Raw genomic sequence first — 12719 nt, 5'->3', positions numbered from 1 at the left:
ATACAAGTCCTCATATGCTCTTTGTTTGGCCTTTGCCACCTCTACCTTCACCTTACGCTGCATCTCCCTGTACTCCTGTCTACTCTCTTCTGTCCTCTCAATGTCCTACTTCTTCTTAGCTAACCTCTTTCCCTGTATACACTCCTGAACGTCCTCAATCCACCACCAAGTCTCCTTGTCCACTTTCCTCTTTCCTGATGACACTCCAAGTAGACACCTACTTGTCTCCCTAAACACATTAGCTGCACTGGTCCAGTCATCTGAAAGCACCTCCAGACCATCCAGAGCCTGTCTCAGCTTCTCCCAGAAAACTACACAACATTCTTCCTTTTTCAACCTCCACCACTTCGTCCTCTGCACTGCCTTTGTCCTCTTCATCTTCCTCACCATCCTGTGTTGTCTGGCTACACTCTCCCCAACCAGTACTTTACAGTCACTATTCTCTTTCACATTACAACATCTACACAAGATGTAGTCCACCTGAGTGCTTCTACCTCTTATGTCATTCTATGTTCCTGCCTCTTCTAGGAGAAAGTGTTCACTAATGCCATTTCCATCCTCTACTACCATCTGTCCTGAAGACTAAACCTGCTTACCAGCTCTGTTCCCTACACGTACAAGTCAATTGAAATCTTTGCCAATCACCAGCATCTGCCGATGCTCTGCATCATTTAACTTCATCTAACTCACTCCAGAGTTTCTCCTTCTCTTCTAACTCACATGCTACCTGTGGGGTACTACTCACAACATTGAACATCAATTCCCAGCTTCAGACTCATCAACCTGTTTGATACTCTTTTCAATTCCAGAACGTTCCTCACAAACATCTCTTTCAGGATAACTCCTACTCCATTTCTCTTCCCATCCACACCATAGTAAAACAACTTGAACCCTGCTCCTAAGCTTCTATCCTTGCTACTTTTCCACCTGGTCTCCTGGACACACAGTATATCCACCTTCCTTCTCTGCATCATGTCAACCAACTCTGTATCTTTCCCTGTCAAATTCCCAACATTCAAAGTCTCTACTGTCAGTCCTACTTTCCTCTTCTCTCTCAGCCTTTGAACAGGCCTTATTCCTCTCCTTCTTCGACCAACAGTATCCCAATTTCCGCTGGCATCCTGTAGGTCAACAGCATTGGTGGTGGTCGTTGTCATCGGCCACAACCGATCTGTTATGGGAGTCAGATTCGGTGTGGAAGTCATGATTCACATGTTTAATTTAGCATTTGTTTTACTTCAGATGCCCTTCCTGACACAAAACTCTGCATTTATCCAGACTTGGGACTGGCACTAGAAGACACTGGGTTTTGCCCCCTTGTGGTTGCAATAGAAAGGGTCGACATGCTTCTTGGTAAAATCTGGACCATATCTGCATTTTCTTGGGTGGGTCACTTTGGGCAATCCAAATGTGGCCCACATGCATTTTGGTAAAAGTTTTGGGATTTCTGCTTTTTGTAATGTTTGCCATTTTAGGAAATCCAGATGTGGCCCACATGTCCATCCATCCATCCATTATTTTTAACTGCTTATCCTATTTGGGACACAGGGGGGCTGCAGTCTATCCCAGTTGTCATAGGGTGAGAGGCGAGGTACACCCTGGACAGGTCGCCAGTCTATCTGAGGCGTGGCCCAGATGTGTTTTGGCAAAATCTTGGCCATATCAGTGCTTTATTATGTGGGTCACATTGGGTAATTAAATGTAGCTCAGATGCAATTTGGTAACATCTGGGCCATATCTGCCTTTTCTTATGTGGGCCACTTTAGGAAATTGATACGTGGCCCTCATGATTTTTGCAACATCTGGGCAACATATGTCCACTTTAAACAGTGGGCAACTTTAAACAGTTCAGCATGGCCCACATGCAATCTGGTATTTTGATAACATGTGAGCCATAAGTGTGTTTATATACTGTATTTAGGACATTTTAGAAAATTCAAATGTGACCCACCTATTTTTTGGCAACATTTGGACCATATCTGCCTTTCTTCATGTGGGCCACTTTAAGCAACCCAGATGTGGCCCAGATGTATTTTGGTAAAATCTGGGCCATCTCTGCATTTGCTTATGTGGGCCACTTTAGAAAGTAGATATTTAGGCCACATGATTATTTTTGAAAAACATCTGGGCAATATCTGGGTTTCCATTTTCCTCCGGGCACTGTGTTAATAATGTTGGCTGTTTGTTTAACAGTTAGTAGGGCTGGCGGCCATTTACAGTTAAGATCCACGCCTCTCTTCATGTTCATATTACCAGTCCACCAATGCCGTGGGCCATGGTTTGCTTTTAGTTTCTTGTTAAAGGAGACTGTTACACTGGTTTCTTAATGATCAGGGCCGTAAGGGTGTGAAGGAGACAATGTACGAACATGTGGATGTTTATTTAGCTGTAAACAGTGAACGCCGAAAGGGAAGGAAGACTGATATCCTTACTCTGTATGTAATGAATGTAGAAAACAGGATGTATGGTGTGGACTACACAAGGTGAAGAGATAAAGACGTTGTGTACAGTATAATCAGTGGGTGAGCTGCAAAAGGTCGTTCATCCTTTCAAATCATTGGGGCTCAGTTTTAGAAATAAAATCACATTTTTTAGTGAAAAAAATTTGCAAATTATATTTGGGTAAAATAATAAAGTGAAACAATTCCCTTTTCCCCAAAGGTTTCATGCATAAAAAAACACAGGTGGATCAAGGATACATGAATACTAATTGACACATTAAAACAAGTTTCTTTCTAAAACGTTTAATTACATTGAAAAATTTCATTCTGATTCTTTTAATAATACCAATCAGTGGGTTTAAGGATGTGAAAAGCATGCTTTTAAGTTAAAAGGGTTAGAGATTATTAAAGTGGTAAAAGGATTTGTTATTTTGCATTATCTGACTTTAATAAAAACCAAAGTCAAGTAGAGTCAACCAAACAAACTTTGCTGGTCACTGATGTCCAAACATCACAAATAGTTTCTGACAGCATTAAGCGGTTATCTCTAAAATAACAATAACTATCCCCAGGGAAAGCTGGCTTCAGGAATATTAAACCTAATAATACAACAGTCCACCTGTAATAACTCCACAGCAGAACAACAAAACATTCACTTATATCCTCCAAATCATGTGCAGGTGACAGAATCTCCAGGCAAACAAAACATAATATCCGTGGAGCTGGGAAATATGATAAAAGCCAGCAGATAAAACAATCTCAAACAATTCTCCCTCACATCTGCCAGCTAATCATTTCCTGAGTTGGCATGGAGGAATCTTCCGTGACATTTGGCTTCCCTAAAGTAGTCACTGACTTTACTTTGAAACTTACCTTACTTACCTAATACTTTTGATTGAGGGTAACTGTCCTGGGGTGAAAAGAATTTGTATCATTATTAAATACATATAAAGGGAAAGTAATTACAATTTATTTAATTAAGAAGAAATATTTTATAGGACATGGGTTTGACATAGACATAGACCTTTATTAAATAACTCTACTGAATGCTTCCTTCTTCATTGTGTATCTAACAAAGAAAATATTTGTCTACAGGTATGGTCAAAGCATTCTTCACAAGACAAGTGTGAACTTGCTTTGTCATGTGGAAAATAAAAATCTGATTGTTGGGTTGTTTTTTTTGGCAAAACTCATGCCATAGCAAATTAGTCAGATAGGACCAAACAGTCCAAAAATCCAATATGCTGCACAACATACTTCCAACACAAAGACCATTTCATCACCAAGGCCCCAGTACACACCACATATTCCATGCTGTCGCTTAACGAGATAATTTTTCATTAGTTGTGACCCCAAAAGACATCTGGAGGCATGAAAGTGCAATCACATGTCCACAAAGTGATAGAATGAGACAGAATTTATGTTCAAATGAGCGTGGGATCACAGACGGCGATGGAGACAGCGAGATGTTTGCCAGCGATGGAGGACCCTGGAGTGTTTTATTTCTCTGAAAAAGTACAATGTGACAGATTACTTCAAAATGTGAAATTAAACACAAGTGGCGACACTGGTTGGAAAACAGATCCAGTATCTGGCTAATAATTGTGAGCACATACTGTATATGTTCTCTGTTTTCTCTAAAAGGACGTGGCCAGCTTGGTTAAGCAAAGAAAACACATACAGAATTTTAAAGAAAGTTAGCTTTGGCTCAGGAAGTTAAGCAGGCCATCCACTGACCACAGGATTAGCAGTTGGATCCTTAGTGAGTGTGTATATGTGTGTGTGTGTGTGTGCGCGCGTGTGTGGGTGTGTGTGAGACATTGTTTAAGTTAAAACCATCTGCCAAATAGTTAAATGTAAAGCCTCTAATATAAATGCTATGAGTTTACTTGTTGACCTCTGCAAGACTGTGTGTGCTTGCTGTCTCGTATCGATTCAATTATTTACAGTTGATTTTCCCAAAAAAGGCAATAAATTAAGGATCTCTTGTCATCAGGCCTCCAATATTTCCTCAAAATTAAAAACTGAGATGCCGGTGACATTCCAACCGCACACAGAATGGCCACAGCTGGCTAGGAATTTTGAATCAGTGACGTTCTAGCTTTGAGGCAGCAGCGCTAACCACTCCACCACTAAAGTACTAAAAAACTCTGATTATGTTAACACACATATCAAAGCATGTTGAAAGCTGATCGCATTATTTGCTTTCTTTCCTTGTTTTTAATGTTAACAACAGAAGGGTTAGATTGAACCTGTAATAACAACAATCCTGTGTCTGTCAACATCTACTTATCAAATACCACTGATGGGTTTGGGTAGAGAAATCACCTCGGGCCTGGTTTATGCATCTGCATCTGCCCCACATGCTTCAGTGAAGAAAGATACACACTTCACCTTGAAACAATGACAGCAAAAAAAAAGACTAAAAATAAACAAATACTTTAAAAAAAGTAGTAGCTTGTCCTATAAGTGGCTTCAATTACAGCAGTTGTCACAAACAAACTGCATATTGCAATATATTTACCTCTTAGCAGGCTTTTTGACCACCAAAGACTAAAATTATCGCGAAAATGATCAAATTTGCAAAGAGATTTATTATTCTTGGTGATTCTTAATGAAATTTGTGATCACCTGAATTAGAGCTACCACCTGCAGCTGGATATTTTGAACTGCCAGAAAGCCTACAGATATTCATGGTGCTCAGAGGATGAACCTTTGACATTTATGACTCCCCTGATTTTGCCTCTAGCACCTGCATAAGGTAAATCTTCTAGTCATGAATAAAATATGTTGGATTACCAGGGAATTGAAACCTACATTCATGATCTCTTCAGGGTAAAATATATTAACTTTGGTAATGAGTAGCAGTTCCTGAACCTCATGTCAGGAAGGGAAACAAGACCAGAAGCTTGGGGCATGCTTTTTGAGATGACTACTCTTTCTCTGAAACCACAGAAAATTGCTTGTCTACAGTTTGTTTGAAAGAGCTACGCTTGATGTACTGATCATTTGAGCGATGTATTGATCCAGTTTTTGCTGTGTTTTCTATTTTTATGCAACACCCTTAAAGAAACCACCAGTCGTAGGATTTGCATCAAATAATAATATGACTTCTGGCCCTTTAACTTAGTTCTGGAGCTATATTTTTCAATATTTCCATGCTACTCAGTAACCTGTATTGCAAACTAAAGACGTTACATTGCTGCAAGTTGATTTACCTGAACGGGCCTCTGATTCAGTGGCAGAGCCAGGTCATATTCATCGGTGTGGCCAGAATAAGGCCAGTACTGAGTTTGAGGTGGCCGACTTCCACTAACCCACCCCAGAAGATTTTTTTTTTTGCCTTTTGCCAATGCATTTTTATCATCATTCATTAATTTCTTAAAACATGGTTTAGAATAATGGGATTCTGGCTGGTGTGACCAGACTTTAACCAGGGGTGGTCATTGTGAGCTTCAGTTTTTTTTTTAAAATAGAAAATCAATGGCTTCATCCTTTAATTTCATGGCTTGCATAGTGCAGAGTGTGAGATATTATTTCCTCGTGTCATGATTTATTGTGTCTTTAAATCTGCAAACTTCCTGATAATTTTAAGGTTTATATCAAAATTTCACAGTTGTTGATAATGTTCTCAGGCTTTTAGACCACACTATGTACAGTATATAGAAACAACTAGTAACAACTATGAAGTTTATTAGGGAACATAGTTTGACACAGGGAGATGCTCATTTGCATCCTTAAACTAGAAGCCTTCACACCACGGATTTCTGCCTTATAGGGCATGTTCTCCTAAGTTGATTCCCTCTCTCTCTGCACCATATGTGAAGGCGTTGAGGGACTTTGACAAACGGCCTGCTTTAAATTCCCCCGATTGAAGCAGTCACCACCTGGGCTACTGCAACATAAGCTGTGAGACATATCCATACATATATGGTTTACAAAACCCTAAACTGAAGACAAAATATTTTGAAACATTTGTAATAAAAAGCAAAAAATCTTTCTTCTTTTGAATATAAAATAAGTCAGCTGTCACTGAGACATCTGACACTCATGCAGGTATTAAAAAGTGAAACACAAGGAGCACAGAGTCAAAAATGGATTTGGCACCATAACTTTGACATCAGCGATGAGGAAAACTCTCTATCATGATAGTGGCTTGTAGTTCATTGCATTTTAGCGGTGTACTGTACAAATCCAGTTCTGCAAGGGTGAGTATGTCCATTCGTGATATTTGAGGTAATCATTGGATCATATGTCGTAACTGTGAGACTGAAATGAAATTGGAGATGTGGGATAATTCGAACGAAATAATGGTTAAGCTTTGTAAATAACCAGAGGTATCCAACTTTGTAATAAAGGGTAATTAAACTTATCGTTGGTGATAAATCATAATGTGTGTTTGACCGCAGCATGGGAACTCACACGTTAAGGTAAGACAGTGAAGTAAATAAGTATTTCTAACAGAATGAATGGCATGTTTTCCAGTGTTGAAACTGGGTAAACGTCACAATCTATGTGCCAGATCCAAGGAAACTAGAGATTAAATTTAACTCAATACCTTGTTTTTGTCAACCTGGCAGCACAGCTTCAATATTTGATGAGCGGACAGGTGATATCCTCTTGCCCAATGGAATGTTCCAGCACAAAGAAACACTTGAAAAAAAGTTTCATGGAAGAAACTGACCCTATTAAAGCTTGGGGCTGCTGAAAATGTTTGTGGAGATGGGGCAGGCGATCACTTACCAAACACACGAAACATTATTTATTTATAATTTATTTATGATTACCTAAGTGGTAGTTTACATCAAAACAATATTGTGCAAAATGCACAAACAAGACTGTATAAGGTCTGACATGCTGAAGGCTCAATGCATACTGTCTCATTCTGTGACTCACCTTGTGTGTGATAACTGTCGGAAAAAGGCAACACATTATTTTTCTGCATTGTATTATAGATGTCACCATGGCTTTCGTTTTAGTTTGAAGTTTCCCTTCAATTAATTTCTCAAAGACTGGCTCACATCCAGAAATATGGGGCAATTCACAAAACGGGCCGTTACAGGTTGCCATAGTGCTCTTTTGTGTGCTGACATAAAAACAGTGGCATCAAGCCAGAGGTTAACAGATTAATAGTTACCTGGAGGAAGTTAATATCTGTAGTCATATTTAAACAAGGTAAACACAGGAACATGGCTCCTCATGTCACACAGCTCCAACCACCCACTGCTGATTACCTGCATCAGGTGTTTTTTTTTTGTCACCTGAAGATTCCATTTCAGATAAGGATGGTGTGGCGGAAGGCAAAGTGAATTGGTGTCTCAGTTACCAGCAGTGAGTAGCTGGTAAAAAAGACCAGGGGTCCTTGAGGACCAGGTTTAAGAACCACTAATCTATGCTGTGGGCATGTCTCTATTAGCTGAATATGAGCCTATTGTAATATTGGCTTGTTGACTTCTGGATTTACAGTGTCTCAAAGCACCACTGTATGTAAGAAAGCCCCTAGCATTTCAAAATTCATGTCTTTTTGAATATGGTGCCATGTGAACAAGTTCGTCTAATAGTGCTTTTCCACTGCATAGCATCAACTCAACTCGACTCTTTATTTCATTTTCCACGGTGAATAGTACGGCGTATCTCTTACATTTTCTGTATCAACTCTGTGAAGGTTCCTAGCAAGCTGGAACAAACGTGCTGATTTACAGTTAGTGTTGGGCTTATTTCTCAAAAATATCATGTATTACTATTTGTTACTCTGTTCAATATTTGTCCCTTGTTGCTTGTTGTAGCCTGCTGTCGATGATCAAAATCCAGTTTTAGTTATTTAGCTATTAAAGGGCTACAGCCATCTCTGCTCCTTTCAGTAGAATTGAGGTCATGTTTTTTTCCAGTAGGAAGAATCTTAGCACCACCTGCACTGAATTGATAATTTACCTTAATGTTCTTATCACCTTTTCTTTTGACAAAATCAAAGTAAAGGTAATATTCCTAGCTGCTGAATTCAAGCACTTCCATCTTCCATCCAGCTTACTGCTTATGGTGCTGCTAATAGTGATGTGTGCAAACAAGATGATTATAAATGATAAATGTTAGATTTTGAATCTTTACCACGGTGAAAATTATAATCATAATATTAATCAGAATTATTATTATGAAATTTTTATTTGTAACTTTTAATACATTATACGGGAAAGTACCAACACTGTTTACAGCTTTTCCTATTCTGAAGAAATCGGATCCACCGTCTGAAAAGCAAGTGAAAATGCTTTCCTCTAAAGCAACATTATAAAAGAACATGAGCTAAATGTTTGGCAGAGTTCTGCACATGGTTTGTCTTACTGAATGTTAAAAGTGCTACTTGGTATCAGTGGTGGACTCAGGCTGTTTGAGGGACGGGTGAAATAATATCAAGGCCAACTCTAGAGGGCATTACATCACCTTTGTTTGTTTTAGAGGGGGCACCTTAGGGCCCCTGTATATTTCGATATGTGATATATATTATATGTGTGTGTGTGGGGGGGGGGGGTACCCATGCTATGCTCTACATTGTCTTCGTGGAATTTAATGAGATGATGGAGAGTAATTCACATTGCTTGGGGAGTCTGAGACTATAAGCAAGACACAACCTCACCAAGATGCCAGTCCAGGATGTTCAGTACCTGCGTCTGTCCAAGAAATAATGAAGCATATTACTCATATGACTTGTCTTTTTCAACGCTTGTACAAACGAAGCACTGTTTGACAAGGTTTTTGGGCTGCTTCCTTAATACTGATTAAACTTACCCTCTTTTAAGCTTGAGTACTAAACACACAACAATGACTTAGGTAATCTAATTCTTGGCAAGAAAGCCAAATATATTACACTGTTCCTTTAAATTTCCAGAATTTACACCTAGAGTATACACCGATTTAACCAAAGTAGTCAATGTCCAGGACAATACATATCACGGGAAAACTCTATAAAATGTTACAAGGAAATCAGCGATGAAAAGGTTGTTTGTCTATTACATTTGCTCAGTGTTTTTATATAAGTAGCAGAGTTATAGCAGCCATCTGTCGGAGTCCTCAGCTCTGCCAACCAGGGACTGAATGTAGGCTGTTACTGACCTGACTCTGGGAACAGAAGGTACACTCTTAACACAAGAGGAAGTGCAGTGTACCTTAGATAAAATGTTGGCCCCCAACATGTGCGTGGATTCACACACACATGCACGCACACGCAGACGCACACCCCCACAACCACACACACACAAACACAAACTTTACCCAACCATCTCTGTCTACACCCTTTGTGGTCTCTATATCTCAGAGCTTCTGGCTTGCAGGGCACAGCAGGACCCCTCTGTCAGGGTGCTCACAGAGGTGCATGTTTCCTGAGCAGCTTGAGCAAATATGGGAAGTGGGTGGTAACCCATGTGTGCCGCTCGTGTTGTCTTCACCCCAGCCCGTTGTTTTTTAACGTAAAAAACCTACGAATTTATGTTGGCTCATTTGTTGTAAAGTAGGATGTTTCTGAAATGAATGACCTGCTAATAAGTTTTTAACTGAAACCGTTTGTGACAAAGGTAGTTTTCAGCTTAGCAAAGCCACGGGAAGCTAGTGGGTATAGGGATGTGCTCTGGTGTACATCAAGATGGCCCCTTTTCTAACTAATACTTTTCTCTGTTACAAAGCAGCACTGAAAAAAAAAATGTTGTTGAGCATCACATGGTAAGGCATGAAGCATCACATGATGTGGATGAAAGCCATTGAGATGCGACTAAAAAAAGGAATTTGATAGAGGCCCTGGAGATATACTGTTAAGTGTTCCTTTTCTCCAAATAATTCTATAATTTGAAGCTGAGGGCAGTTTTGTTTCTGAGTATTTGCTACAAAATGTTAATTTCAGGAAATTTTGGAAATATTCCTTTCAGAAAAACTGTCTCTAATCTTTGTGCTGCTCACAGTGCTTGAAGTTTATTGTTTCTTTCCTGAAAACATACAGGAGGTGTTTCATATTTAACATCCGGATTTACCAGCAACAGTGTCATGGGTGGGGGGCGTTGGGTCGTGGGGGGCATGCTTATCAAATTTACAGCCCCAGCAAGCCACCATGGTAAGTTGAGCAATCAAAGTCACGACATATTGAGGGGGGACCTGTTGCACAAAAGCAGAGGGTTACGTGCAGATATTCTTGGTGTTTTTTGTAAGCATAACAAAATACAAACGAGTCCATTCTTTTGTAGCCAGATGATGTCCTAGTGTATTTTTCCAAGTAAATAAGATAAATGCGACAGATGAGTCAAGTGATGACTCTAGTGTGTAACAGAAAGTTTAAATGTCAGAGCTATAAAGACATGTAAGCTTACAAGGAGCTGCTTTAGTTTGAGGTAAGTTGGCTTGAGACGTCAAATTTATCATTCAGGGGGGCTTTGTTTCCCACTTTACCTGAATAGACTTAATGTCAAAAAAGTTGATGCAGGTTGAATACAACATAATAATAAATAAAAATGTTTCGGGATTCATTTTTCTATGGCAACTTGGGGGAGGCTGTGGATCCGGAGGTGAAGCAGGCGTCCATGACTCCTGGGATCTGTGGTTCGATCCTCAACTCACTGAACCCCATGTTGCTCCAGATGGGTTAGGCTGGCACCTTTCGTAGCAGCTGCCGTCAGTGTTTTTTGTGTGGCGTGTGTGTGTGTGTGTGTATACCATTTACCATGTGTTTGATGAGAATGTGCAGAAGAAACATTTTTGCTACAGTATGCAGCGATGAGTAAGCAAAGGTAGTTGGTCGCAGTAAGCGTGTGGAAAGGTGAAGCATCATGACCATGACTGATTGAGCTATCATCGAAAAAAACGTTGCTTAAAATTTTGTATATTGCACTATAAAGTCAACTTGAATAGGTTGTATAAAGGAGGTGTCAGATACAACCTTTCTCCCATTTTCTTCGCTGCAGTTTATTCCACCTCCAGAAAGATGAGGTCCGTGACACTAGCGCTAGACCACCACCTTAGTTTTAGAACCCCTCATTCAAACAACTGAATATGCATTGAGGCACACATTTCTAAATTTGGTGGGAATTTTTATTGGTCTTGTGATTGCACCACCAAGCGCATGATGGTCCCTCTTGTTTTGTGTGGAGTAAACTTGGAGAACAATGGAAAAATGGAACAACTGTGTAGTCAACAGTTAAATCAATATCTTGATAAAGTTTGCATGAGTGAAAGAATTTATCTACAATGCCACTGTACGCACATCAGTACCAGAGTATTCCTGTACTAGAGTACTCATACAATGTGTTGAGTTGTGTGCTCTCCTTGGGGTCTCTTGTGGAGTTACTGTGACCATTTAAGTGTTACATTCCTGGGTCACTTTGTGGGTCTATGGATGTTAATCTGATATATCCCTGTTTTTGTGGCCATAGCCCATTACCACATTTTGATTACATAATTTTTTTATCTGTTTCTTTGGACTTTGACTTGTCTTTTAAAGCTACATGTATACTTGCTTCAACAAGAAGATTTTCCTACTCATGACAGTGGGGATTGTCTGCACAGTACACACCTAGCCCTCGGGGAAGACAGGAGCCTAAGAGCTAGAATGATCATTGACTTTTGTTTGGAAAAGAAACAGTGGTTGGTATGAAGAATAGCAATGACAAGTCTGTTTTTCATTGAGAAAGATTTATCCGAGTTATTATTCACCTTCAATTGCTACATGATGAAAGTAGAAACCCACCGACTGTTAATGTATCCTAAAAAAACAGCATTAAGGTTTTTATTAGGGTTGTCCTACCAGATATTTCCAGAAAGCAAGATAACAGATGAAGGTAATACATATTTTATGTGCCTAATTATTTTCACCGACTAAAATATGTTTGCAACAATTATTTCAAATTGTGAGCATATTTGTGTTGTACTGATTACTACAAAACTACATAGATTAAGCTCTTCCGTCAAGACCCTCCTAAGTCTGAGTAACCAATTCACCCACTCTGCTTCAATGGTGGGATTTCCTGCTTGTCTCTTATCAGTTAGATGCTCAAACAATGGACTTAGCCCACGCAAATTTGTGCACCGGGCCTGTCTGCTCCAAGTGCTACTGTCTGCCTCATGGCTTTCCCCTCGACCAGATGTCCCATTCTGGTCTGGAGCCAAAGGATTTAGAGTAGAACAGGAAGAATGGCTAAAAGAATCACATAGTGTGTCACTGATTACTGTACTTTACATCGGCATGTAGTAAAACTAACATCCAGTTCATTTCACAGCAAAGTAAGGAGGACCTGAATCACTTGACAA

The sequence above is a fragment of the Channa argus genome, chromosome 8 (assembly GCF_033026475.1).
Source record: "Channa argus isolate prfri chromosome 8, Channa argus male v1.0, whole genome shotgun sequence".
NCBI lineage: Eukaryota > Metazoa > Chordata > Actinopteri > Anabantiformes > Channidae > Channa > Channa argus.
This window is presented reverse-complemented; position numbering follows the sequence as displayed.